Source organism: Lissotriton helveticus, chromosome 8 (assembly GCF_964261635.1).
Source record: "Lissotriton helveticus chromosome 8, aLisHel1.1, whole genome shotgun sequence".
Taxonomy (NCBI): Eukaryota; Metazoa; Chordata; class Amphibia; order Caudata; family Salamandridae; genus Lissotriton; species Lissotriton helveticus.
The window spans coordinates 573,472,278-573,498,862 of record NC_136069.1 but is presented as its reverse complement, the minus strand read 5'-3'; the positions used below and the strand labels follow the sequence as shown (position 1 = coordinate 573,498,862).

At 43.4% G+C, this 26,585-nt stretch overlaps 1 protein-coding gene across 1 annotated transcript in view; it reads left to right on the top strand.

The window, feature by feature from the left end:
• Positions 1-26,585, top strand: part of PCDH9 (protocadherin 9) — a 412,010-nt gene that overhangs the window by 270,641 nt on the left and 114,784 nt on the right. The window lies entirely within an intron of this gene.

The following is a 26,585-nucleotide window of genomic DNA, read 5'->3' as shown; positions in this document are numbered from 1 at the left end:
AATCATCACAGTAATACAGTATACTTTATAGACTTATCCTAGGTGGGTTTGAATGGATTTGCGGCAGATATGAGCATAAATTCCTAAGGAACATGATGAATCGATTTCAAATAGATAAGGAGCAATTATATATCCAGCATAACAGCACTCCATAATGTAACCCTTGGATATATATATTCGCAATACTGAGTGCCTGTGTTTTGCATTTGCATTGTCAAAAATACTTATTTTTAAGTCAGTTTTGCTCCGAGTTAATGCACTAACTGGAGACAACACATCTTGGAAACAGTGGGAAGTGTTTTCCTTTCTATGGGGCGTATTTATTAAAAAATGTCAGAGAGCCGCGTTATGCCAAATTTGACACCATGCTCCAAAAAAATTTAGACGCAGGGATGCACCATATTTACAGAAATACGGTGCACCCCTGCATTTACCCTTGCGCTGGGACTGATAAAGCTACCTAGCGCCAGTGCAGGCACCTGTGCACTATGTTGGAAGGGTGCCAGTGCTGCAGGGGTTATTGTTTATGTGCAGGAAGAAACACCTTCCTGCACATAAACAATCAATAATGGTGATGTGTACTGTAGAATTCAGCACACATTGAAAGAGCAAAAACGTGGAGAAATTAATACTTTCTCCTAGTTTTGCTATTCTAAGACCAGGTTTTACCTGGCCTTAATTTTTGGCATTACCCTAGCCTTGAAAACCTGGGTCAGCGTCAAAAAAGCAATGGATGTTGCGGTGGAACAGCCACTGCAACACCCATTGCCCAAACCTTTGCTGAAGCAGACAGAGGCATAGTTACAAGGTGGTGTTAAGCTATGTTAAGTGGCTTAGCGTCATCATGTAAATATGGGGAATGGTGCAGCGCCATCGGAGCATCAGAAAAACGGACGCTCTGGTGGCGTTAGGGGCTGGTAAATATGCCCCAATATTTCTGAGCTTTGCTGTCCTCAGCTAATACATTAACTTATCGAAACTCTGATTTAAAGATGTATGTCTTAGATAATGCAAATGCAAAAACAAAAAAAAGATGATTAACTCTGTGCTGAGCCAATGCAGATATTCATGACAGAAGCCCGGGTTTTATTTAACATTTGCCATACCTGAGGTGCAGGACATAACTTGGGAATGGGAATGTGGGGAAGATTGATGCTGGATGAGCCAAAATGTGAGCTCAGTTTGCCAGTGGCGTAATGAAACGGAGGCCCCCCCCTGCAAAGTACATGAAGGGGCCCCCCTCTGGACTCAATCAGGAGCTCTCAGGCAAGGGTACTGTGGTGAAGGGTCACTTTGCAGCTCAGCTCCAATGGGACTGCAGAGGCCTATATTAGGCCACTGCAGTTTGCCAGTCTGACACCCAAACTCATTCCTAACAGCAAGTTGGCTAACAGACATTGACAGTTTTTTTTAATAGCAAAGTAGCTATCTTTAAGTCAGCAACCTGGCGGCATTAGGAGCAGTTCATGGTTTTAGAACATGCTACAGGAGAAAGGATTGTCTCATAAAGGATATTTTAGCAAACAGTCTTAAGCCATAAGTATATTTAATCTACACTAACCTACAATTGCATTATGATGAACAACCTTTACAAAGCAACTTTTACAACGCACTACCTTTACAACTAAACTTTTACAACGCAACATCCATTACATCGCATGCCATTACAACGCAACCATTACAACGCATGACACTACAACGCATACCACTACAACGCATGTCATCACAACGCATACCATTACAACGCATAACATTACAACGCATAGTACCCTTACACTATCCAACACTTACCCTACTGTTGCACCCCCTGGAGTTAAAATAGTAATTTTTACCCCTGCACTATCCAACACTTACCCTAATGTTGCACCCCCCTGGAGTTAGAATAGTAATTTTTACCCCTACACTATCCAATACTTACCATACATGAAATTTAATGTTATGCGTTGTAATGGTATGCGTTTTAAAGGTAGTTTTTAAAAATTCGTTGTAATGGCATGCGTTGTAATGGAATGCGTTGTAATGGATGCTGCGTTGTAAAAAATGCGGTGTACAAAAAATGTACGACTTCATCTTTAAAAACCTGTTACTTGCCTAATTTCAAGGTCTTTAAATGCTTTAAAAACAACCATTGATAGACAATTCCTCTCAGTCATCCTCCAATAGGATGTAGGTTACCAATGGCGTCCACCACATTCCAAAGAATCCCTTCATTGAATGAACTCAAAGTGTGTTGAATGATGCCGGTAGCACTCACAATATTTTCCTTAAAAAACAAGAAGTTAAAAGAGAGGGGGCACGCTGCAGCCAACACTCCCCCGCTTCCCTCCCATTGCTCGCCTTCTCCCCTTCTCTTCCTTCTGTGTCACTTGGGCCGACAACACAACTCTCACAATTTAATTGGCGGAGGTCTCCGAGGCGTGAAAGGGAATCCTTCAGCAAGGACAATGCTGCTTTTCATTGGCAATTGGAATAGAGGCGAGAAAATGCAATTAAGCTCCCAACTCCGGGCCTGAATGGCTTAATTCAACTCTGCTCATTTGCCACTATTTCACTCCTATGATTGCACTGACTGGCATTTAGAGGAAGAAAGCAAACCGGTCCTCCTGAACCCTTGCTGCAGACAGACGCTTTCGTTCATAACGTGTCAAATTTGCCACCAATTAGTGTCAGTATAACATTCTGACTACAAACGTGTTGGGACACTTGTTCTCGTCCTGATCTTGCCTTTTTTTTTATCGCGCGCTTTTTTCTCCTTTGCTTTGTTGTTATTATTTTACATTTTGTTTGCTGCAGAGGATGAACGAAAATATGATAATGCAAAGGATGTTTGGACAAACACATGCCGAAATGAAAATTCCCTGAGAGATGATATTAATAATAGGTTGACACAACATGTTTGCCCGAGTGGGTTTGATGCCTTGATTGCATTTCATGTTGTGTATGTTGTTGCTTTGGGGAAAGCGTTGATATTGTGTTCAATGGACCGTGTGGCGTGAATGAGCTTTTTTTGGTCTGTCCGTGCTCATTTGAATTCCTTAGCCCTAGCATTCATCTCGCTCGTGTTACATTTTGGCCAACATCAGTAGCAATGTGCTATTCCTAAAGTGCAATTATTAACAAAATAAATAGAGGGCAGCTATTGGAACATGGCCCCTGCCCCTGTTACAGACAATATCTACAGGACATATTATCTTCGGAAGGGATTGTCGTTTAATATTATATTAGAACATTGGAATGTTGGGAGCTCCATTGAAAACAATGGAGTGCTCTGGGCTTATAATGGCTGGTATAAGCCTGGAGCTCCGACATTCCAATGTTTCTTTGTGCACTGCTCTGGCTGTGAACAAAGGCTTCAGGGAGCCTGAGGGGATTCCAATCCCCTCACGCTTCCAAAAGGCTTTGTTTTTTTTTGTTAGAACATTCTGGCCTCTAGTGACAGAATGTTCTAATAGCCTTATAGCCCTTCGTAGATGGGCTATACCGCTATTAAAGTCCCTCTCCCTTGTTAAAGGCCCTCGCCTTCAGCTCGAGGCCTTTAACGCTGGATAGGACCTTTTATAGCTGGTATAGCCCTTTACGGCAGGCTATAAGGCTATAATACAATGTTCTGAGTATAAATTAGAAACCAGTTGAAAGATTTTAAAAACAATGCAAGATTAACTTATACGTCTTGAAATTTTGAAGGTAAATATTTCATTGCAGTAGTGACCTTTCATAGGATGTACTATTTGATGTTGGTGTTTGACCTTAAATTCTTTTGCATATAGTGCTGCTTAAGAGAGATTGTGGCAATGTGATAGTGAAATGTGTGCAGGATAGGGTCACAATACAACCACTGTGTTCCCACATCAATATAACATATCCGTGCTGTGGCTGGCACAGTAATATTAGCATTTCCAGTGCATAAGTTATCTTTTTTACGTTGTGAGTTGTTTGAGCATTGTTAGGCGCATTGATACCGGAAGAGGTTCCTCTCTTCTCAGCCAAAGACAACATAACAAATGCAAGTTTCATGCAGTTTTCGGGAATCCTGGTGCCATATTTATGGCAAAGTAATGCCATGCAGCACAGCAAGTCACCTTCCTTTGCTACATTACAGATAAAAGGCAGGAATGCAAAAAATTAAAAAAAATATGACTCAATCCTGTCCTTGTCCCTGTGCAGGCGCCGTTTTGACTGCCCAGCACCAACGCGGGCACCATTGCACTATGGTACAAGGGACAAGATTGTTTCTGTGCAGGAAGAGACACCTTCCCGGACAAAAATAATCCTGAGAGGCAAATTCCTCTTTCTTTGTGTGCTGCAGAAAGTAGCACACACAGGAAGAGGAAATAATGGGTAGAAATTAAGATGTTTCTCCACGTTACACCTCATCTGGGGAGGCATAGATGTTTGGAGCATTTCTAGGTTTACCAGTTCTGGTAAAGCTGGGAATGGGTCAAAAACCATGGGAATTGCATGGGAACACCCACTCAATGGCCATGCCTGACGCAGAGTAAAGCAACGGAGTGATTTGTGTGTTGTTGCTTTACTCAAGATTTATGAAGCCACTAAGGGCTATACAAGGTGGCCTTGCATGGCTTCATAAAGCTCTTTTTTGAGTTGTGTTTCTCTTGCACCATGTTCTGTGGTGGAAGAGCGATGCACTGGGGTTTGTAAATGTGACCCTAACTGTCCACATAGGACTTGGCCTTGTTAAGCAACATAAATATCACCTTCACATACCCTCTGCCATCACAGTCAGCCTTGTCACCTAGAAAAAAAAATGTGGTGTTAGGGAGGCACAACCAGGAGAAATGTTTTAATTTCTCCTTGTTTTTTCCTTTTTCTACGTGTGCTGCATTCTGCAGCAAACATACACCAAGGAAATCGCCTGAATTTATTGATTTTGTGCAGGAAGGTGTTCCTTCCTGCACAAAATTATTCAACCCCGCAATGCAGGCACCCTTGCACCATGGCGCAAGGGTGCCTGCGTTGGTGCATGGCAGCCCATTTTGTGCCAGGGCAGGGTAAATGGACATGAATGCACCATATCTCATAAATATGGTGCATTCCTGCCCTTTTGTTTTGGCCCAGGGCAGAGCAGCAAGATTTCTTGTGGCACTGCTCTGCACCAAAACCTCATAAATGAAGCTCAAGATTATCACATCTGCATGGAGGGCAGACACTTTTTTTGTGAAGGCACACAACTTCTGTCCAATCTCTGGGTGCAGCCAAAGCCCCTCTCTAGTGATGCTTACATAATTTTCTGGTGGCAGCTGCGCTGTCAAGCCTGACCATAAAAACAACATTTCTTTCTTGCAGGATATCTTACTGTAACTGTGGTGAAAGAGTAATCAGGGCAGCCTCAAGGTATTTTGGTGCCACAGGCAAGGTACATTTATTTGTGTCTGTCTCCCTTTGATCCTCAAACTTGACACAACATTCTGCAGAGCTCAATGTTGGTGGTGTGTTTCTTGGCCCTTCCCTCCCCATTGGTCTATTAGGCGTGTTTATAGATACGGTTCTGCAGATAGTGATTATAAAGTGAGCTTGTTTTACGTCTGATGGGGGGATGTGCTATTATCTATGCTGTAAGTGGACCTAACTGGTCGCCAAAGAAATCCTAAAAAAAATTTCTGCAAGGTATACATTTCATAGCTGTTAGAACTGGGGGTCTCCAGTTGGCAGATGTAGGTACCATTGTCCAAATAGGGACACTTGCTTCTAGTCAGGGTAAGGAGGAAACACTCTCAGATAACCCCTGCTCACCCCCTTGGTAGCTTGGCATGAGCAGTCAAGGCTTATCAAAGGCAATGTATAAAGTATTTGCACCAATACTCACAGTTACACAGTGAAAACACCACAAACTGACTCCACAGCAGTTTCGAAAAATAAAGGTATTTAATCTAAACTAAACAAGACCAAAACGACAAAAATCCAACATACACAGTTCAAGAATATGGTTGCAAAAGAGTTCTTGAAGTTAGCGTTGAAATAATCCACAGTTGCGTGAAAAGTTCACAGTTGCATCACGTTTAGCCAACAGTATCTTTAAATGCGACAAAGTTTCAAAACAGAAGCTGGTGCGGTGGAAAATAAGCGATGTGTCCCTCCTGAGACCTTGGGGAGGCGATGCGATAATTCCGCTGGGAGTAGCGGGTGTGTTGCGACGAATCTGGTCTGTATTGGGAGGGATGCGATACATTGTATGGATTCCGGTGCAGACGTTCCGTAGTGAAAAAGCACGCACAGGCACCATGCGATGATCTCGGGGGCTGCAACGATCTCCGGAGCGCGGTCCAGCGGCAATCTTCCTCCCGCAGCTCCTCGATGCGATGGCTCTGCGACGATTCTCGCAGCGACGTGATGCGGCGATCTCACCCAGCGGCGACAGGCTCTGCGACGATGTTCGCAGCAACGGAAATGTTCCCGCAAACGAAGGGGCGACGTCTTGAGGCAGCGGCGACAGGCGCTGCGACGATCTCGGTCTTCGTAGCGGTGGGAATTTTCTCGCTAAGCCGGGGATGCGATAAAACTTGCAGAAAGTCTTTAAAAGCTTGGTTTTCAGCTTCCCAACAAAGGTACAACTTCCAGAGGCAACACACATGGGCCACGCACTCCAGGAAGGACAGAACTCTCGCAGCAGAGTTCAGCGAAGCTGGGGGTGAAGTCCTTTTGTTCCTGGGACTTCTTAGCAGGGTGCCAGCTCTTCTCAGGCCCTTGGAGATTCCTTCAAGCAAGGGGACACAGCACAAAGCAAAGTCATTCCCCTCTCCTTGGCAGCAAAGCAACTGCAGGTCTGTCCAGCAAAGCAACAGCAGGACAGTCTTCCTTCTTCAGTCTTCCAGCATTCTCCTTGGCAGAGGTTCCTTCTTGATTCCAGGATGATCTAATCTTCTGTAGTCAGGGGTCCTGTACTTATACCCCTAAAAGTCTTTGTTCCCTTTGTGCAGGAGGGCTCTGAGCCCGGTCTGAACCAGTTCTGGGTGTTCCTTGAGCACTTTGTTTTCCTGGCCTCTCCGTTCCTTTCAGAGAGAGGGGCAGGGTCGTCAGCCGCCCAACAGGAGGTGGAGCCAGCATTGTGGAAAGCAGGCACAGCCCTATTCAGGCCCAGGTGCTACTCCCTTCCACCACTCTAGATGCAGATGGAGCTATTCAGCCCAGGGATGGCCCACTCAGACTCTGGGAGCCACCCAGCCCCTGCCCCTCACAAACCAGACAGTCAATTCACAAACAGGCCATGGCACGCAGGAAGGTCAGACAAGAGAACAGCAACTTTCTAAAAGTGCTGTTCTCAAACACAGGATTTAAAAAACACTTTTCCTATGGGCAAGGTAGCCTTACAATAGTGAAAAACGAAAATGGCTGCCTTTTACTACCAGAGCATGTCACCTGCACTAGTACATGCTCTACCTTTCACATTCACTGTATCCTGCCCCAGCGGGTACCTTGGGCCTTCCTTAGGGGTGGCCAATGTACACAGAAAGGGTAGGGTTAGGCCTGGCCAGTGTGGACACTGACCAGGAGGACATGGCAGCTCACGGACTGCACACAGGCACTGCGGTGGCAGGCCTGAGACACCATTTTACGCTACTCATGTGGGTGGCACAATCAGTGCTGCAGGCCCACTAGTAGTATTTGTTATCACCAGCCCTGGCACACTCAGTGCACTTTACTAGGGACTTCTTGGTGACACAAATATGCCAATCATGGATAACCAATCACAATAACAATTTACACAGGGAGCACTTGCACTTTGACGCTGAACAGCAGTGGCAAAGTGCCCAAAGCATCTAAACCAGCAAAAACGAAATCCAGCACAGCATCAAAAATACTGGAGGTACAGGCAAAAAGATAGAGGGAAACCACGCCAAAGATGCCAGGTCTAACAATTGCCTTCTGAGGTTCTGATAAAGTTCAGGCTCGCCTAGACAGTTTTTTTGAAGGTACATCATTACTTATGCCATGCAAGTACAAGAAGACAAATATTCTTAAAGAGGATACATCCTCAAAAAAACTATGTCCTGAATATTTCTGTGTGGAAAATCGTACAGTTGACTCCTGTGATAGACAGTGGAATTAAAATCATGCAGCCTCGTGTACGACTTTCGTTTTTCGTTTGTCAAAAAAGGCCTGCTGGCAAGCAATCATAGCTGCACGAAATTTGACATTAATGTAACAAATTTGTCCAGACTTCCAGGCATGAAGAGATTTGTCACAATGCATTGAGGGTGTGGTAATTACAGTGCAATTTAGTGTCTGATGGATGCTCTCCAAGGCAAAGTGTCTCTCTGATTCAAACAAAATTATGCCTGAAATATTCCGTGCTCCAGCAGTGTTTGAGAAAAAGCTTTTGTCAAAGTTTAGAATGTAGACAGCACTCAGCACTTACCTAAAACCATCCACATATCCCAAATAGTGTGACTATGGTTAAGAAGCGTGTCGTTACTCCTCATTTAACTTAACAAATTAACATTTTTTAGCTTGAGTTCAATACACAATATTCTTCATTTAATGGGTTCCTTTCAGGACTGCAATGCTCCATGAGATTCAAAGCAAAAGCTTACATTATGAGTGAATGTCAAAAAATAAAGAAAATATGGTTGTGTTAAAACCTGACATTCAAAAAGAGTGCTGTCATGCATATAGAATTGGGTTTCATGACTTTACAACGCATACCTTCATTATGCTTCCTTTCCCATGCGATGCCTTTATAACACATTGACTTTACTACACACACCTTTAACACGCAAAGTAAATATATATAAGGCAAGTGAAACCTCTTATATATGTGTATGTGTATGTGTGTGTGTAAATAAGGGCATTACTCATTAGACGGCTCCAAAGATATTAGCAAAACAAAAAAGGCATTTCCAATGAAACGCTGACCGAACTACAACTGCCCTTTGCGGGCTGCCACTAGGATATATACATATATATATATTTTATAGCTAGGACCTAGTTCACAAAGGAAACTACTTTTTCGACTTGCCTGTATCTTTGGCGTCGTTTAAAGAATCTTCACAAAATTTTCCCCCAAAAGTTTCAAAGTAAGTCTTGTTGTACATGGGAAGTTTCGTGGTGATCTGTTAAGCAGAGGCTGAGAAAAAGGGTGTAAAATAAGTTTGTTAGTATGTTTTCCATCTTTGTTCTCATACGATGCCTAGGCGAACCTACAGCCTGAACCGATGGACAGAATTATGCCAGATTTGGCAGAAAGGTTTTTGTTGTTATGCAGGTTGACAGAAAAGGGGGTAGGAATACCCTGACCCTCAAGCCATGGTTTTGGGGTCCCTCTGGGATTGCACGACACAAAAAAAGCATTTTTTTAAATACATTTAACTGTGAGGTTACAATGGTGGAGTCAGGGAGCTAGCAGGCACTGCAGGGGTTTTCAGGCGCCCCTGCACTTCCCCAACACTAGAAAGTGGGTGCCCTGAGTGGGACCAGGGCGCCGACACTAGAGGTGGGCCCTGGAGGAGGAGGTCACCGGGCCAGTATCGATCCGGAAGATGGCCCACATGGTCCCCTTCCATTATTATTATATTTGTTAAAGAGTCTGGGCCCTGGGGATAAAGTCCCCGTGGCCAAAATTGCCCTGGGAGTGGGGGCAGCTTGGTCCCCATCCCTTTTAGTTTAAAAAAAAAGGCTGGGCCCAGGGGGATGTCCTGGGGAGGGAGGCCGTGCAGCCCCCTCTCCCCATTCGAAATAGGCATAGGCAAGTAGCCGGAGGCCCTGACCCCTTTCACCACCACTCTGCAAACACCCCTGCTGGCACACAACTGGTTGAGGGATAAGTCCCCCTGGATGCTGAGGGTCGTTGGGGGGCAAAACGCTCTCCTGTTACCTCCAGTAAGTCTGACACAGTGGGATTGATGAGAGGTCTGCAGAGGCCATGCCCCCTTTCTTCACGACTCTGCATATACGCCTCCTGGTGCGCTGCTGGTTGGTGGTTGAGGTCCCCTTGGATGCTGAGGTTCCTTGGGAGCCAATAAGTCCTCCTATTACCTCCAGTAAGTCTCACACAGCGTGATTGCTGAGAGGACTTCAGAGGCCACGCCCCCTTGCTCCTCTACTGTGCAAATGCAACTCCTAGCGCACTACTGGTTGGGGATGAAGTTAGCAACAAATCCTCCTGTTACCTGAAGTAATTCCCATACAGCAGAATTGCTGAGAGGTGTTCAGATGCCAGGCCATCTAACAACCCGCAGTGCACCAGGAGGAGTATGCAGAGTGGTTGAGAAAGGGGTAGGTCCTCTGATGAGGTCTCAGCAATCCCATCGCATGAGATTAACTGGTGGCAACAACAGGAGTTTTTGTCCCCCATCAACCCCAAGTGGCAAGGGGGATTTTAACCCCCAACCAGTAGTGTGTCAGGAGACACGTTTTCAGAGTGGTTGAGAAAGGAGGCAGGGCCTCTGACAAGGTGGGACTTACTTGTAGCAACAATAGGGGGTTTTGACCACCAACGACCCTCACCAGCTAAGGAGACTTCATCACCCAACCAGTAGTGTACAAGGAGGTGCATTTCCAGAGTGGTTGAGAAAGGGGGCGGGGGCTCCAATGAGGTCTGAGCAACCCCACAGTGGGGGGCTTACTTGTGGGTGTTATTTAGGCCCAAGGAGGCGGCGGGCCCTCGGTCCCATTAATCTTTCTTTAACCCCAGGGAAGTGGTGGTCGCCGGGGCTTATAGAGCACACTGACCCTAAGCAGGAGGGTAATGATACGGGCATAGCCTTAGCAATGGAGCACACGTGGAGTGGGCAGGGAAATCAAGCAACTGGTGGGAAGTGGCAGCACATCAGACCATGCAGGGCAGGAGGAAGGGGGCAGGTGCTTGGACTCTGATAACAGAGGACAGGGAGAAGGTGGGTAAGGGTAGCACGCTAACTGTGCAGGGCATGTAGGAAGGGCAGTGGCAGAACAATGGCCTCACAGGTATGGACAAAGGAGAAGGGATTTTGCCTTGAACAATGGAGTACAAGGAGAAGGGAGTTTGGGGTAGTAAGCTTGAACGTGGCAGCACAATGGACAATTCCAGGCTCCAGACCTACATCCAGCCTCCGGCCGTGCATTACGAGCTGACTTAAACTTACAGCCCCCCATGCACTGCTTATTACCTCACATATCACATCACTCATGACATGTTCTATAACATTATTTATCACTGATGACGTCGTCCAAGCTTCTTTGGTGCACATTGCTCTATAAGTGCGTACATCGCTAGTGCTCTGAAAGTAAGTACAAAGTAGCTTAGAAAAATATGAGTCATTGTTTGTGCCAGCACACAAACAACTCCCTTTGATGTAGTAAGCATGGGTTATGTGCCACATTGACCCTATAAAATGCACTTCACAGGTATCTTAGTTCACATTAACAATCAACCAAAGATATTTGGGAAACCCTCATTGCATATGGTGTTCAATCTGTATACAATTGTTGAGTGAAAGCAAAGTTCCTAAAAATACTGAACGTCTGCTCCAAAATGAATTTATCTGCATCAAACTACCAACAGCCACTGAACCTGCATTGAGAAATGAAGCTGATATGAGTAGAGAAGTTGGTACTGTAAACAGTATTCACTCTATGAAGAGAGTTCACCCTGTGTCACACTGTTTGCAGACAGTTAAGCTTTCATATGAAATAAACTACTGAGTATTAAAAAGGATCTACTAAGAACAATGTACGCTCTATGCAACACTTTGCAAAAAAGGCACTATTTGCCTAAAATAAGCAACGTCTGAATGTGCTTAAAGATTATAATACCTGCAGCCTTCATACTACAGTGAAAATTGTACAGATAGCCCATTGTCTGAAGCAAAACAAGCGCATGTAATTAGCCTAATACTTGGCGCACACAGTCTTTTATGTTAAATAGAAATTGTCAAAGTGAGACAATTCTGCTCATAACACCGATTTGCTTACAATACTTAGTATGTTGTATGTAGAATCTTTGCCTATTGCAAGCTTTTTCTGCAGAGCCTAAAACCTTGTTTAGAACATGTTGGATACAAGTTTCAACTGTCACTTGCACACAGGGTTACTCTTCAGTGCAAACATATGTAACATGTTCAATACTTCTGCACACCTGTGATGTCTTTTAAGCACATGCATTTTGTAAACACTTACACCCATCAGCTGGACACAGTCTGTACAAAATTAGGTAGAAACACAATATGGTAGCTACCCGTCACTATGTAAACTGTAAAACAAACCAGCACACTCATTGGATGATGTAATCATTGATGTCATCTGTGATAACTGACCATTTATAGTTAACTATACTTGTGAGAACTGGTGAATTTCTGTGGTTTGGTTTTAGTTCAGAACATTAATGTTGTCACTGATAAATTCACCTAACTATAATGTTTCTTTAACCTTTGTTTTTTTGGTGAATTTCTAAGTTTTCTTTAACAAAAACAGCTCTTTTTATTGCACCTAACTATAATGTTACTTTAACCTTTGTTTTTTCAGTGTCAGTGAATAATTATACACACATACACTTATCTTAAATAAACGTGCCTTTCATTGTAAAAGGAGATCTGTTCTAAAGGAATTGTATGACAAAGGCATTTCGCTGTAAGAAAGCATTGTAAAGACTGTCTCAATGGAATTGCACATTTCAGACATATTTTAGAGATGTTATTTTAGTTCCACAATTAACTAAGACCTTTTATTTTTGGTGAACATTTTTATAAACAATATACTCAAAAGGAAGGGCTTTCAGCCATCCATCTTCATTCACTGGTGTGCCATTGTGTCAATTAAATGTTGTTTCCATCAATTCCAGCATGTGACAATGGGTCAGCCCATTCAAACCATTAGCCTACTTCACTGTGATTGACAGCATGTTGCTCATGCACAAGGTGTTCATTCATCTGCCCTGGTCCAATCACAAGGTAGTACCATTTCATCTTAACATGACTCCCTTTGGCCCCGACCAAGTGAATAGGAAACCATGGGAAATCCGGAGAAAATATAACAAGGTTTCTAACACCACCCTTGCCCCTTTCATGACAGACATTAGTTCACTCTCTCAGTCAGACACGAACGAAGCAGCTCTCGGTCTGTCGAATACCCTATCTAACGCAATGGACACTCTAGCACCACCTAAAAAACACTACTCGGCTAGGAAGAGTCCCTCGTCACCCTGGTTTTCTGAGCACCTAAGACTCCTTCGGCAGAAATGTAGGCAAAAAGAAAGAGCCTGGTATGCCTGCCCTGACTCACAGGGGAAGAGCCAACATAAGCTAGCCCTAAGGGAATACAAAAGGGCCATAGTTGAGGAAAAAAAGATTTACTTCAGCAAGATCACCACCTCGCTGAAATCGTCGCGAGAGCTTTTAAAAATTATAGACACTCTGTCGACGCCTAAAATCATCGATTCCATTGCTGAGTCGCAGGAGCTCTGCAATAACATCGCGAGCTTCTTTCACACCAAAATCTCAGACATTTATATCTCCCTTAAACCCTCAATTCAGAGCTGGACACCAAAAGGGCATCCCGGCCTCCTTCCCCTCTCCCCTCCTATAACAAGACCCCGGAACCAGGTTCCACTCCCAGTTTTTCTAGCTTTCCCCATCTGACTCAGGATGAACTCAATCGCCTTTTGGATGCCACCAAATCATCCTCGCCTCTGGACCCCTGTCCTTTAAAAATCCTGAAGGCATGTAGAGAGGTGGTCCTTCCTCCTCTTCTAGAGGTTATGAATAGGGCCATTACTGAGGGGATCTTCCCTACTTCATGGAAAACGGCAGTTGTTAAGCCTCTTCTAAAAAAGCCCTATCTGAACCCTGAAGTCCTAAAAAAACTTCCGGCCCATATCTTTACTTCCAGCCCCGGCCAAGATACTCGAGGCCCACCTTAATCATCACTTGACCATCTACTTAGAAAGGATGAGCCTATTGGACGTCTCCCAAAATGGGTTTTGCGCTACCCATAGCACCGAGTCTGCCCTTACTGTTGTGGTCAATAACATCCGATCTGAGGTGGACAGGGGACAGACCACTCTATTGGTGCTGCTTGACCTTACGGCAGCGTTTGATACCCTGTCCCCCTCAATCCAGGTAGACATGTTGAAGGGGATAGGGGTGGGAGGAAGTGCCCTTATCCTCCTTCCTTCACCAGAGACAGCAAAGAGTAAAGCTTGGCAACTTTCTGTCTCCCTCCCTGGCCGTGCAATGTGGGGTTCCTCAGGGCTCTGCGTTGAGCCCCTTGTTATTTAACATCTATGTAACCCCACTTGCCGAAGTAGTAAGATCTTTTGGATACCAAATATTGTCATACGCAGACGATACTCAGATTATCTTCTCCACCACCCTACCGATAAAAAATGCTGCCTTCAAATTTCGAACATGTATGGAGGCAGTCTCGCAATGGATGGTGCGTAACTATCTAAAATTAAATGGGGAGAAGACGGAGGTCTTAATCTTTGGAGGTAGCCAGGACATCTGGTCGAAGGACTGGTGGCCCTCCTCCTTGGGAGATTGCCCACACCCGACCAACTCGGCCAAGAATCTTGGAGTTCTCATAGACCCTGCTCTCTCCTTTGACCTCCAGGTCAATAGAACTGTATCCACCTGCTGTAATACCATCCGGATGCTGAAAAAGATTGCTCCATGTCTATCGCCCGACGCCCGCAAACAATCAACAGTTGCACTGGTCTCTTCCAGGATTGACTATTGCAATGCGCTTTATTGTGGCATTAACAAGAAATCTCTCCATCACCTCCAGATGGTTCAGAATGCCGCAGCCCGGATGGTCTTAAACCTACCCAGGCTTTCATCTGCAACCCAGGCCATGAAGGACCTCCATTGGCTAATTTTACATGCCAGGATTTCCTTCAAGATTATCTGTCTGGCTCAGAGGGCTGTGTTTGGATCGGGTCCCGAAGGTATCAAGACCCTTGTCAGTCCCTACACCCTAATAGAACCCTCCGCTCGCCCTCTAGAAATCTGCTTGCTGTCCCCAGATTCAAAAAGGCGAAATGGGGAGGAAGAGCCTTTTCCACTGTGGCCCCGAAATTATGGAACACTCTCCCCCCGAACTTTCTAGCCAACCCTCCTTGGGGATTTTCCGTAAACTCTTAAAGACATGGCTCTTCTCTTAGTCTTACTAACTGCATTATCTGTTTTCTTACTCTCTATGTCTGTCTGTGCTCCTTGCGCCTTGATGCCCCTTGGGGATAAGTATGCGCAATACAAGTTCCCCGTTCATTCTTTTATTCATCTACTAAACTGTGCACTTTATACTGCTGTAGTTGCTGTCAGGACTGTGCCCCAAAACCTCATGCCTTGGCTGCATTTGGTGGTAGCATAACTTCAAGCTGTCCCCAAGTTTACCCAAACACTTTTTCTCTGCATCTGTGGACAAGGAACACACTGGTTCATTAAATTGTGTAAGACTTGCACACTTGTTTATTGAATGAAAGAGGTAAGTGTGGAGGGTGAATCAGACAACAATATAGAGGGTTAAGGGGGTAGCCAGAAAATTAAAATATTGTCCACTTGAACCAACACAAACTATGTGAAGCAAGCAAGTTCAACCTTTCTTTAGAGAGTTGTTTTCCCACTTTCGGCCTCATTCCATCTATCAGTCAATCCTTTCACACCACCATCTATTCATCAATTCACCTACTATTCCTTCACCTTTCCACCCACCTATCTTTCCATTCTTTGCCCAATGATCTTCTGTACTTCTAGCTGTTCAATATGTCATCTATTGATCCTTCTGTTTTTTAATCTGTACATTTATCTATTCATTCTTTCACTCTACAGTCAACCCACTCACCCTTTTACCTACTCAATCTGTCCTTTCATCTTTCCATGTCTATTCATTCTTTTCACTCTTCCTTCTTTTCATTATGCTATGTTACTTTGTTCCTTCATATCTTTCACATTTCCTTCCTTTTAAGCTTAATTTCTCCTCCTATTTTTCCTCTTTTTATCTACCAATCCCTTGACTCTCACCTTTAATTTTTATTTCTTATCTTTCTTACTCATACACATTTTTCTACTTGCCTCCTCTCCATGTTTCTCCTATTTGCATCACATCCCATTCTGTTTCCTTCTCTGCACATCAGATGACCTCTCTCAATCCTCTTTGTGTGCAAACCTGTAGACAGACAAGGCCCAAAAAGGGGCCACATGAATGTTGCCTTGGTGACTGAACTAATCAACCGCACTTACAGAAAAATCACACATTCAAAAGCCCAAACCTATGGGCATCAGTAGGCACAATCTTTCAATGGCTATTTTTTCATTTTATGAACACCCTATGCGAATATACAAGCATTGGTCAAGTCAATAGCTTGTAATGCAACACAAACCTATCGACTTTGCCAATTTTTGCTTTTTTTTAATCACAAAATGCAGTAAATAATATTTCGAAACATAGAACATGCCAGTTTGGATTACAAATGTATTTACCTTTAAACTAATTATATCATTACAAATTACCATTTTCAATGGTCATTAGAAATGTTGATCCATATTCAAAACACGAGCGTCAATTTAAGCTTTTTTAAGCAAAACTACTTTTAGGTGCTTCCCACATAACAGTAGGGACCAACGTTTCTCCTTGCTAGGGCAGCCTGCCATCAACCACCACTGTTTCTCTAAGATTCTACTTAGTGTTATCTTGTCATGGAACCTGTCAAGCCAACAATTATTATCGTAAAAATATTAAGCTCGATACTATTGTTCATGGATCTATATTGTGAAACATTCAGAATTTTAAAACATATTTGATAAACATAATTATTCAGAAGTGTCATATTTATTTTAAATACCATGTGATGACATTTGACAAAAACAAAGATTCATATTGTTACTTTCAATTTTCAGCTTCCAGCAAAAGCATGCAGGATAGATCAATTAATGGACTGTCTTCTGCATTTATAGGTTTGGTGCCTGCAGATTGTGCAACTTACATGTGGCTCTTTCCATGTAATGACAGGTATAGGTTCCTTGCCACTTAGCCAGCCTCCAATCTGATAATAATTTTCAGATTTAAGAAAATGTGTGTCTAGCTCAAACAAATCAAACGTTACTTTAAAAAAACACAACATGTGATGTTTTGCAATAACAGACTGTTGGAAATGGCTCTTTCCCTCAACTTTTTGCTTTTCTCCTTCCCAGTTTGCCACTGCTCTGGATGCTAGCCATTGGACTTTGAATGTGTTTGACACTGCCATTCACTGCCAAAGAACTGTTTTCATCATATACATGATTGGCTGATTCGAATTAGCTGTAAGTCCCTTGTTAAGGGGTAAGACATATACCCAGAGCATATATCGCAAATGCTCCTCCATGGGCCTACAGCACTGGTTGTGTGCCACAGTGGTAGCTCAGCAATAGTGCCACCGGTTTGCCCTGGTAGGGCCTGTGTGAATGGGTTAATGTTACTCAACTTGGCATTTAAACAACTGTGTGCCAAGGTTCTGCATGTCTCCTGCTATATCACAGTTCTCCCATGTGACAGGGTGCAGTGTTGGGAAGAGATATGGAATGTGCATGTGTGTTACATGCATGGGTCATGAGTGGCACCGTATGGTATGCTCGGTACAACGGGGCCTGTTTCTCATATTGGGTTAGCATGAAAGGGTGTAGGGAAAGGCTATTGTGCAGTATTTCCTACAGGCCAAATAGTATAGTATAGTGTTTGGTATTGATGAGTTTGAAATGGCAAATCCTTTCTGGTACTGCCAGAGGGTTCGTCATTAAGGTGATGGAAATGCAACTTTGGGAAAGTGGGCATTTCAATGCTTGTGGCTTTTTGAGCCTGTCAGACAATCTCCTATTTCCCAACAGGGTGCTAGAGGAACAGCCACATCTGTGCATTCCTGATAAAAGGTCATACTCTGACTCTGAGGGGCCTTTCTGGGATGGTTAAGTTTAAGTTGAATTGCCACCTGCATTCCAAAGGGCATGGTATTGGCCCCACTAAAGATTCTGATCAAACCCCCTGGGGTAGGATGGCAGATAGGACAAAATTTAGAGAGGGTGTGTGCATTTCAAAGGTGGCCTTTTGAACTGATCATATCTTCACAGGCCATTGTGGGTATAACTACTAGGACTCTGGTCTCCGAAAGTAGAGACACTTTTGGATTTGGACCATACCATGCTGGTGTAATGCAGACATCGATACAAGGAATCATTAGGGCAGGAGGGACTGCAACTGGACTATCTGCAGACTTGTGGTGGCCTGGAACTTGTAGGACACCAGAAAAGGCACTATTAGTTGATGGATTTTGCCTGGAAATTGCTGGTCTTCAGATAGGTGCTAACTGTCGTGGCCTGGGTCCCGAAGTACTCTCCCAAGGCCGGAGAGCTGGCCACCTCACCCCAGGGACACAAAGCATCTCACTGTCTCCACAAAATCAGATGGACCGCATGGGTGCAGTAGAAGTGATTGTGGTTGGGACAAGACCCATCCTGATGTACACCATCATCACCCTGTGCAGAGAAGTGTGTGCGTAAAGATTGGCAGCTACCTAAGTTGCCGGTATGTGAGGAGTTCAAGGAGTGTGGGGGAAGCTTGCAAAGTCCGAGGGACCCGTACTTGCAACCAGGGGACCTGTGCTAGCTTGCACTCCACAGTGTGTGGCGTCTGAGGGGTTTTGGTGGAACCTGAGCCAGGAGCTGAGACTGTCTTTGACCTCCAGATTGAGAGAACAACAGTGCCTGTCATTGCAGCCCATGTCCATGGTCATTAGCTCCCTCTCCCTTGACCCACATCACAAGGTGCTTTGTTGTGAAGAACACTGTGACGAGGCCCGAGGGGTTAGTGTGTCATGTGGGCACCTACAGCTAACTGTCTAGGGCTGCAGCAGTTCACACCTCCGCTTGAGGGGAAAACATTTCTCCAGGCTTGAAAGTGTGCCAGATTCCTGGGTCACAACATTTGTCTACAGAGGATAGTGATCCCCCACTCATGCAGGTGCCATTGGGCACCTGGAGGTCTAATCCATATGGATGAAAGTAACGTTTTCTTTCTGCTTTTGGAGGTTCCGACATTCTTATCAATGTGTCTCCAGCAGGGGCAACATGTATCATTGGCTGGGGTAGCTGAGTGACCGGAGGAGCAGGGTCACAAGGCATAGTCAAAGACCTGTGATTTCTTGACCATTGCAAATGTTGGGGATGTGATAATGGGAATGTCATGTTTGTAGATTACCTCTATATGGTTATGCTATTCTGCTGCTAATGTGAACGTTTGACAACTGCATAAAACTGTGAATGATATATTCAATGTGCAGATCGTTTTGATGTCAATGTATGTATCGTGTTGATTTCAATGTGTGTGTGTAATACCAATATCAGTGTTTTATACATACGGAGTGGAGTCTTTTTGTAGCATACACAGTGTGTTGCGAGGGTGGTGTTGTGCCAACACCTAACACATTTACCCTGAGAATAAGCTTCATTGCTCTGTGCTAAGCTACCCAAGGTTGAGCACAGGTATCATACACATCCTGTCTAGGAAGGGGGATTGCAGCAGGCTTAGATACATCCCAGAGAGGCAGAAACCGCTGGGTCTAACATTTCACATAAAGTTGTGGTGGCAGTGTACCAGGTTTTTGTGAACTGTTAGTATGACCAGACATTTTTTTGTGTCAAAGGAGACAGTGGTCTACTGATCCTCTTATGTAGTTCCACTATTATTTGAAACACAGACCTTACACTGTCATTCTATGTGCGTTTTGAGTGTGTATATCTGAAGGGATGTGTTGCAGGTATGTGCTAGAAGGAATTTGTATTTGGTGAGAGCACAGGTCGTGGGCTCAGCCAATGAGATACAATTTGGATGACTCCCTGGATTAGCCTGGCACTAGATGGAGTGTAAATGCTGCCTCCCCTGCCAATGGAAGTCTATTATCCTCCTCCCGGTGGCTGGAGTTTAGAGTCCCAGACAATGAAGTGAGGGAGGATGGTGAGAGAGTTACCCTTATAAATTAAATTAAGTTATCATTAGAAGGTGCAGCTGATTAGGTCTTCTTTGAGCGCTGATGGTGATAGATGACAGGTGTGAGGGGTGCAACTGTAGTATCTGTTTCTAGGAAAGGCTGGTTCTTTTGCCTGTTCCTGATGACAGCTTCAGAAAGGCTGGTGACAGCAACTGCAGAGATCTCATACTTTATTGTGCCCTTGGTTTTGGATGCTCCTGCCAAGTTGGAGTCTTCAGACAGTGCATCCACATCCCCTCTCTGGAAAATGAGTAAAGAAGTGGGGCCCAAAGCACCCTACTTTGTTCCACTTCCAAATACTTCATGATAAAGTAAAGAAATGCTCTGCAGAATATTCAAAGGGCTGTTGTGTGACAAGGGCCGATGTCTGCAAGATAACCCATTCCCCAGAGATGAGGGGAAATCACCTTAAGTCTGCACTTTTTGCTGAAGTTTCTGAGCGTCTGCCTAGAACTCAGTAGTATGGCTGTTGTGAGGGAGAAGTAGTTTGTCTGACTGCAGGAAGAGAGACTGTCTAGGAGGGCATGCTCATTATGATGAAAAGCCAGTGGAAGCAGTCTGAGATAGGCTGCAACTGCGGTACTCAGTGACGGTCTTTACCGGGTCTGCAAGGCTGCGACAACCATGACTGGGTGCCTCTGTGTCTGATATAGGGGGCTGCAAAGTCCAAAGGCATGCCTGCCATTATGATCTCATCGAAAAGCTCATGGTTAAAAAGAGGCTGGTGCTGCTGCTGCCTTATCAACAAAGATGCATTGCAGGAGTGAGCCTGCAGAATGTGCCCTTTAGCGCCCCTACAACTGAATCTCCACTGAGCAAGTAAAAATAGAGCCTTGTACTGATTGATGCAAGAGTCATAGAAAACATAATATTTTAGTGCAGGTGAACTAAAGAAGACAAAAGGCTTTGAAATTATTTACGCATTTAACCAGTGGGGTAATCTAGAGCAAACTGCACCAGGGTCTAATTAATGCCTGTACCCATGCGATACTGGGGACTATAGATATAATAAAACTCTTATTACAGAGAGGCTATCAGGTGGGATTTAATGCCTTATTGAGCATCATACGTGCAAGTACAACCCTGTACCTGAAACCTCTACTGAATTAGGTAATATTTATTTTTGCTGTGAAACTAAAGAATTTAATTTTTTCTAAAAGATCAAAACTGGGCTGGACAATATGATATTGTGTCTATTGGTTGACTGTTGTGTTCTGAGCTCTTAATGATCCACTTCTACTTCCTTGAGCAAAGTTTGACTTCCCGTCCTCGCTACCTTGACAGTCACGTGCAGAAAGGAACAGTAAAAGGATTACAATCTTATGTGGACACTGAAGCAGGCTGTAGTCTTTTACCATGTCTACCTTCCTCTCATCATAGTAGAAAGATTGCCATCTGCTGTATTCCATCTGATAGACAGCAGTTTTTAACGTTGTCTGTAGTACTGTATGACTGTATGAAACATGAAATGACTACAGTCTACTACATAGAATGAAATATATAGTGCTTTTCAATGAAAAAAGGAATACTTATTCTTGCAGAAAGCACTACTTTCTTGCAGGGACTAGCCCTTAACAACAACTTATGACATATTTTCACAAATTCGTCACCACCCTCTAGGGAAATATTTCCCCAAATTTGGCAGATGTAAAAACGCAGGATATTTTTCAAATAAGATGTTGATTGTACAAATTAACTAGTGTACCCAGAAATACAACAGCAATATAAATCATACTTGAGTGTGCTCAATTATTCACATATGTTTTGTACAAAGACAGAAATGAAGGGGGAGGGGAACCTTGACTAAACCTTTGAATAGCTTTAAAGGTGCGTAAGCACCAAATATATAATTTAAGGGGAAAATAAATCCTTGGGGAATGGGCCATAAAATAAGTGGAGATGAGAACATGGAGATAAATTATAATGGAGTCATCCTTTGAAAAAGCAGCCCAATTTCAGTGAGAATAAATAAAAGAAATATCAATTATGATGACATAATGAGGGTTATTATATGTTTAAAAGTCAATCATTTAGTTCTTTCTGTTCCTTTCTTTCTCTATGAATTAGTTCCTTGCACATGCAGTTCAATGTTTTAAATGGAACTAAATTCAGAGGAAACTGTAGCAGGAACAATAGGCACTTAACATTAATGAATGCTTTAGAGACTATAGAGGATGTTTTACTGGCCCACCCTTGATACGATTTTCAAATTTTAGAGTCCATTGTGGGTACCTCAGCCAAGGAACAGAAATGCTTGTTGAGATGTAAAACTGGATCCTACTGTTTGTTCAGAATAACTGCTTTCCAATTTCAAATATGTGCACCAGTATGAGAATATAATTTTGACATTTGTTGTTCGACGCCATAGATTGTTTTAAGATTTCCATAATCTCAATGAACGAGCTATCCTATTCATTTTTGATGTGATCCTTAAGAGAAACCTATAAACAATTGCACTACAAAAAATGTCTTTGATTGGAGCACTTCATTTACTTGTAAGTCCCTAATAAAGTAGTACTGAATGTACACAGGGCCTGTAAATAAATATTGCAAGTGGGACTGCAGCACTCATTGTGACACCCACTAAAGTAGTACTTTAAAAACATTACTCAGGCATGACATTGCAGCCTGTAGTGTAGTTTTAGACTGGTAATTTAACCTGGCAAAATAAACCTTTTACCGGGCCTAAACTTTTCTTTTAATACCTATAAGTCACCCCATAGGTAGGGGTGCATTGTATTTATTTGATATGGAGGGCATTTGTTTGTAAGTTTTACATGCCTTCCTGTTGAAAAATTCCTACATTTGTTTTTCAGTACTGAAAGGCCTAACTCTTACATAGGATAATATTGGGTTACCTTATCACATTTATTGAGTGTTACCATTTTGATTAGGAGTAAGTGGAAGTGGCATATTTGAACAAAAGTGAATTGTAATTTAAAATCCTTTTTAATGGTGACATTTTAAGCTACACTTCCAAAAACAATTTTTTTTAGATAGTTGCCATTTTCCTGCCCTAGTCATTTTTGTGCCTCTCTCAGTGTACTGGGTCACATGACTGTATTAGGCTCTGCTGTTGGGGCTTTGATCAGTTTGTGTATTCCTGCCAGACAATGAAACAATAGGGACTTGGTGAAGGATGGCTGGGAATGGAGCTGTGTCCTGCCCTTTTTACATTTGAAAAGGCTGCCTGCAGCACACACACAAAGTAATCTGAGACTAGTCTTTTTTCACCTTGGACTGCTTGAAGCCGTGACAGGGAAAGGGAAGCCCTTTCCAGAACCAGATGTGGGGGTGGCCTAGAAGATTCCCTATTTTAAAGTAGAGCACCATACATAAATATTGGATCCTTAGAGCAACTCTTCAGTACACTCCTGGAACTGTGGACATTACAGAAGAAGGACTGTCTTGTTCCCCAGAAGACAGCCCTGCTGCTTGAGGTCTGCCTTGTTCTTCAGAGGACTGCTCTGCTGCTACCACAGTGCTGTCCTGCTACTTGAAGCGTGCTGTGTTCCCCATTGGACTGGCCTGCTGCTGGGACCTGCCCTACTCCGTGAGAAAGAAAACTGGACCTGCTCCCTTTGTCCCAGGCTAAAGTGAGTGACTCCAAGTATCATTTGGCTGCCTCCTGTTCTGAGCTACAGGGACACAACAAACTCCAGAGGCCTCCCTGCAACTGCCAAGTTGACCAGCTCCACTGGGCCTGCTTGGCCCTGACAATGGGCCTACCTGAGTCCTGCTGGCCTCTGCTAGAGTGAGTCTTTGATCCCCAAGATGTGCCTCCCCAAATCCTTTACCATTGGCTGGAATCAGAGAGCAATCCTCCTTGATTAACTGATTGTTCCATCACATCTGGCGCAAAGTGATGTGAGAACACCCAAAGCCTTGACACTCACTTGAAAGCTTCATCAGACCCAACACAAAGCTTCACAGCATCTATAATGACACAGAGCAACGAAAAGCTTTGCAAAACCTCATCAGCTTTCTTGAAACCAACAACTAACGATGTGAAGTCTTGCAAAGGCACACAAAAATCGCACCAAGGACATAGGTTATAATTCTCAGCAGGCCAAACCTGGTCCTGTACCTGGCCTGTGCTCCATCACAGTTGTCCTTCACCAGTGTGATCAAATACTTGTAGTTAACTCTTTCTGCTTCTTTTCTAAACCTCTGAAATTCAATATCTCCGGTTCAACTGACTGGATGTTTGTTGTTCTAGTGTCATTTTATTCATTAAAATTTACTCTATTGTTCTAAAATTGGTTTGGGAATTTTCTTTTGTTGAGTTTTCACTATGTTACTGTTTTTGTGCTGCATAAACACTGGTGCATTGCCTCCAAGTCAAGCATTATTGATTTTGTGTTAAGCTACCAAAGAGTTAGGCACAGGTTAATTTAGTGACTTTCAAGGTTCACCCTAAAAAGGGATTTGGTTGATGCCTGAGAGGGGCTTCCAACCCCTCAACCAATACTGCAAGTTCTTACAAATGGACCTTGGTGTATCTATTATTATTTAGCACTTAAACAGAATTTTCCTGATATGTTAGCACAGAAATTACCACAAATGCTATAACACTTCTCAAACATATTCATGTTATCAACATTGGAAAGATGAAGAACTGATTCAACTCCAACATTATTCGAATGCGTTTCTTTGCAAATTAAGTTCTGTACTAGGCTTCAGGCAATTAAATAATGTGTGCTCCAGAAATCGTGTGCATATTGAATTCAAAATGTAAAGAAAACCTGCATTTAACAATAAAAAATATTCACAATATTATTCGGTAATGTAATCGTGAGGGCCAGGGTTAAACCTTAGAGTGCAATAATAGTTGTAACCTATTTTGAAGTGTTACGTGTATCCCCCAGATTCTGTACACAATTGTTAAATGATGTGCTGTTCTGTGTTTGTCCGTTAATCCTATGCAAATGAAGCTGCCCATCCGCATATGTATGAAAAGCCCTATCCTGAAAAATAATGGTTGGGTTGGAGCTCAGTCGACTATTGCATCAAATGCTGGAATGCAAAACATAACAGATTGCATAGTGATTGCAGTTGGTTTGGAGCTCAGTCAAGTAGTGCATTAAATGCTGGAACCCAGGTTTTTATTTTTATTTTATTTTAGGAGTTTTATATAGCGTTGACCTGACCTGAGGGTATTGGAGCGCTTTACAACAGTGGGATTCAAGAAATTGCAATAGAAGAGGAGTCTTAAACATAGAGATTCTGGATTCAGCGAGTATTGTGGAATCCTGAGGTAGTAGATGGGTCGTGAGGTAGCTTTATTGAATGCATTCTTGAAAGTTGTGCAAGAGATTAGCAGCAGCCTCGCCTTTCAGACCTATTTGTGTGGTGGTGGACTTTAGTGGATCAGTATGATGCAGAATCAGAAATCTACTGGATCATGGTTGGCGTGGAGGTGGCAGCTATCCATTTGGGAGGGAGCGGTTGCTGAGGAGGGCTTTTAGTAGGAGTTTTTTTTTATTTTGTGAAGGACGGCGTGGTCCTGATATCTACTGTGATGGAGTTCCAGATTTTGGGCGCGTTTCCGGCGAATGATCTGGTTTGACTACATGGTTACATATTTGAATCCCAGCTACATCACTAAACTGTTCATCCTTCTGAGGTTGTTAAAATGAATAATATTGATTTTAGTAGGAATAAAGATCCCTTTCCTATTATTTAGTCTAAGAGACATTTTCAGGGTTGAACATATACTATATGATTACATAGGGTACGTGGTTCGTTACAATAAGAGGTGGAATACATATTGAGCTCTGAAGAACACAAAGATCATCAGTCCATTACCCTATATAAGGAGGGCTGCAACAAACTGGGTATTGCTGCTGCAAATCTAGCGAGGGGAGCGACACATATTCAAAGGCAAAGAGGTACAACTGCACCAGCTAAGCTTTAATTCCTTACAATTGTCTGAGAAATGGGTTGCGGAACTGTTTGCAAATTATTGGTTCTTAATGCTGCATCATGCCGATGAAATTGCACAATCTATTTTTATATGCATTGAATTATCCCTGACTCTTTACCTGCCTATATAACTGGGTTAATTTTTCATTTAATGTTATGTTTCTTTTTCAACAAAGCGAACTATCTATGTGAGGAATTACCACTGTCATGCTGTGGCATGGTAGTGGTACTTCCCCCGATGGGCTATCATCCAGTGAAAATTGCATGTACCACAGCTTTTCTTAGGGTCATGCATTATAGCCAATCGCTCTAGCAAGCTCTAATATGCCCTATACACTTCAGTGAGTTCCCGGGGAAGATGGCCGCTCTGAATATGTGATGCTGAAGCGAATGAACAACTTCACTCGCAATGGCGCCTGTATCACTTTCTAGGGTTGGATTGGGATTAGAAATCGGCCCAGGCTTGCTAAAAAAAAGTGGCCCACATTTCCATATTGCCTTTCCTCAAAACACTGTTTCGGTGAAGTTTTATAAACACCTGAGAACAAGTGAGGCCACTTCTGCTCAGGTCCCCTGCCCCCGCTCAGTATGCAAGCATTCATTGGCCGGCCCAGCGAGAGAAAGGGAGTGGCACTTCTGCTGGTTGATAAAAGGGAGGTAATGGAAGCCCATCTGTCTCCAGAAAAGCCACTCGGACCCACTGGGCCGCTGG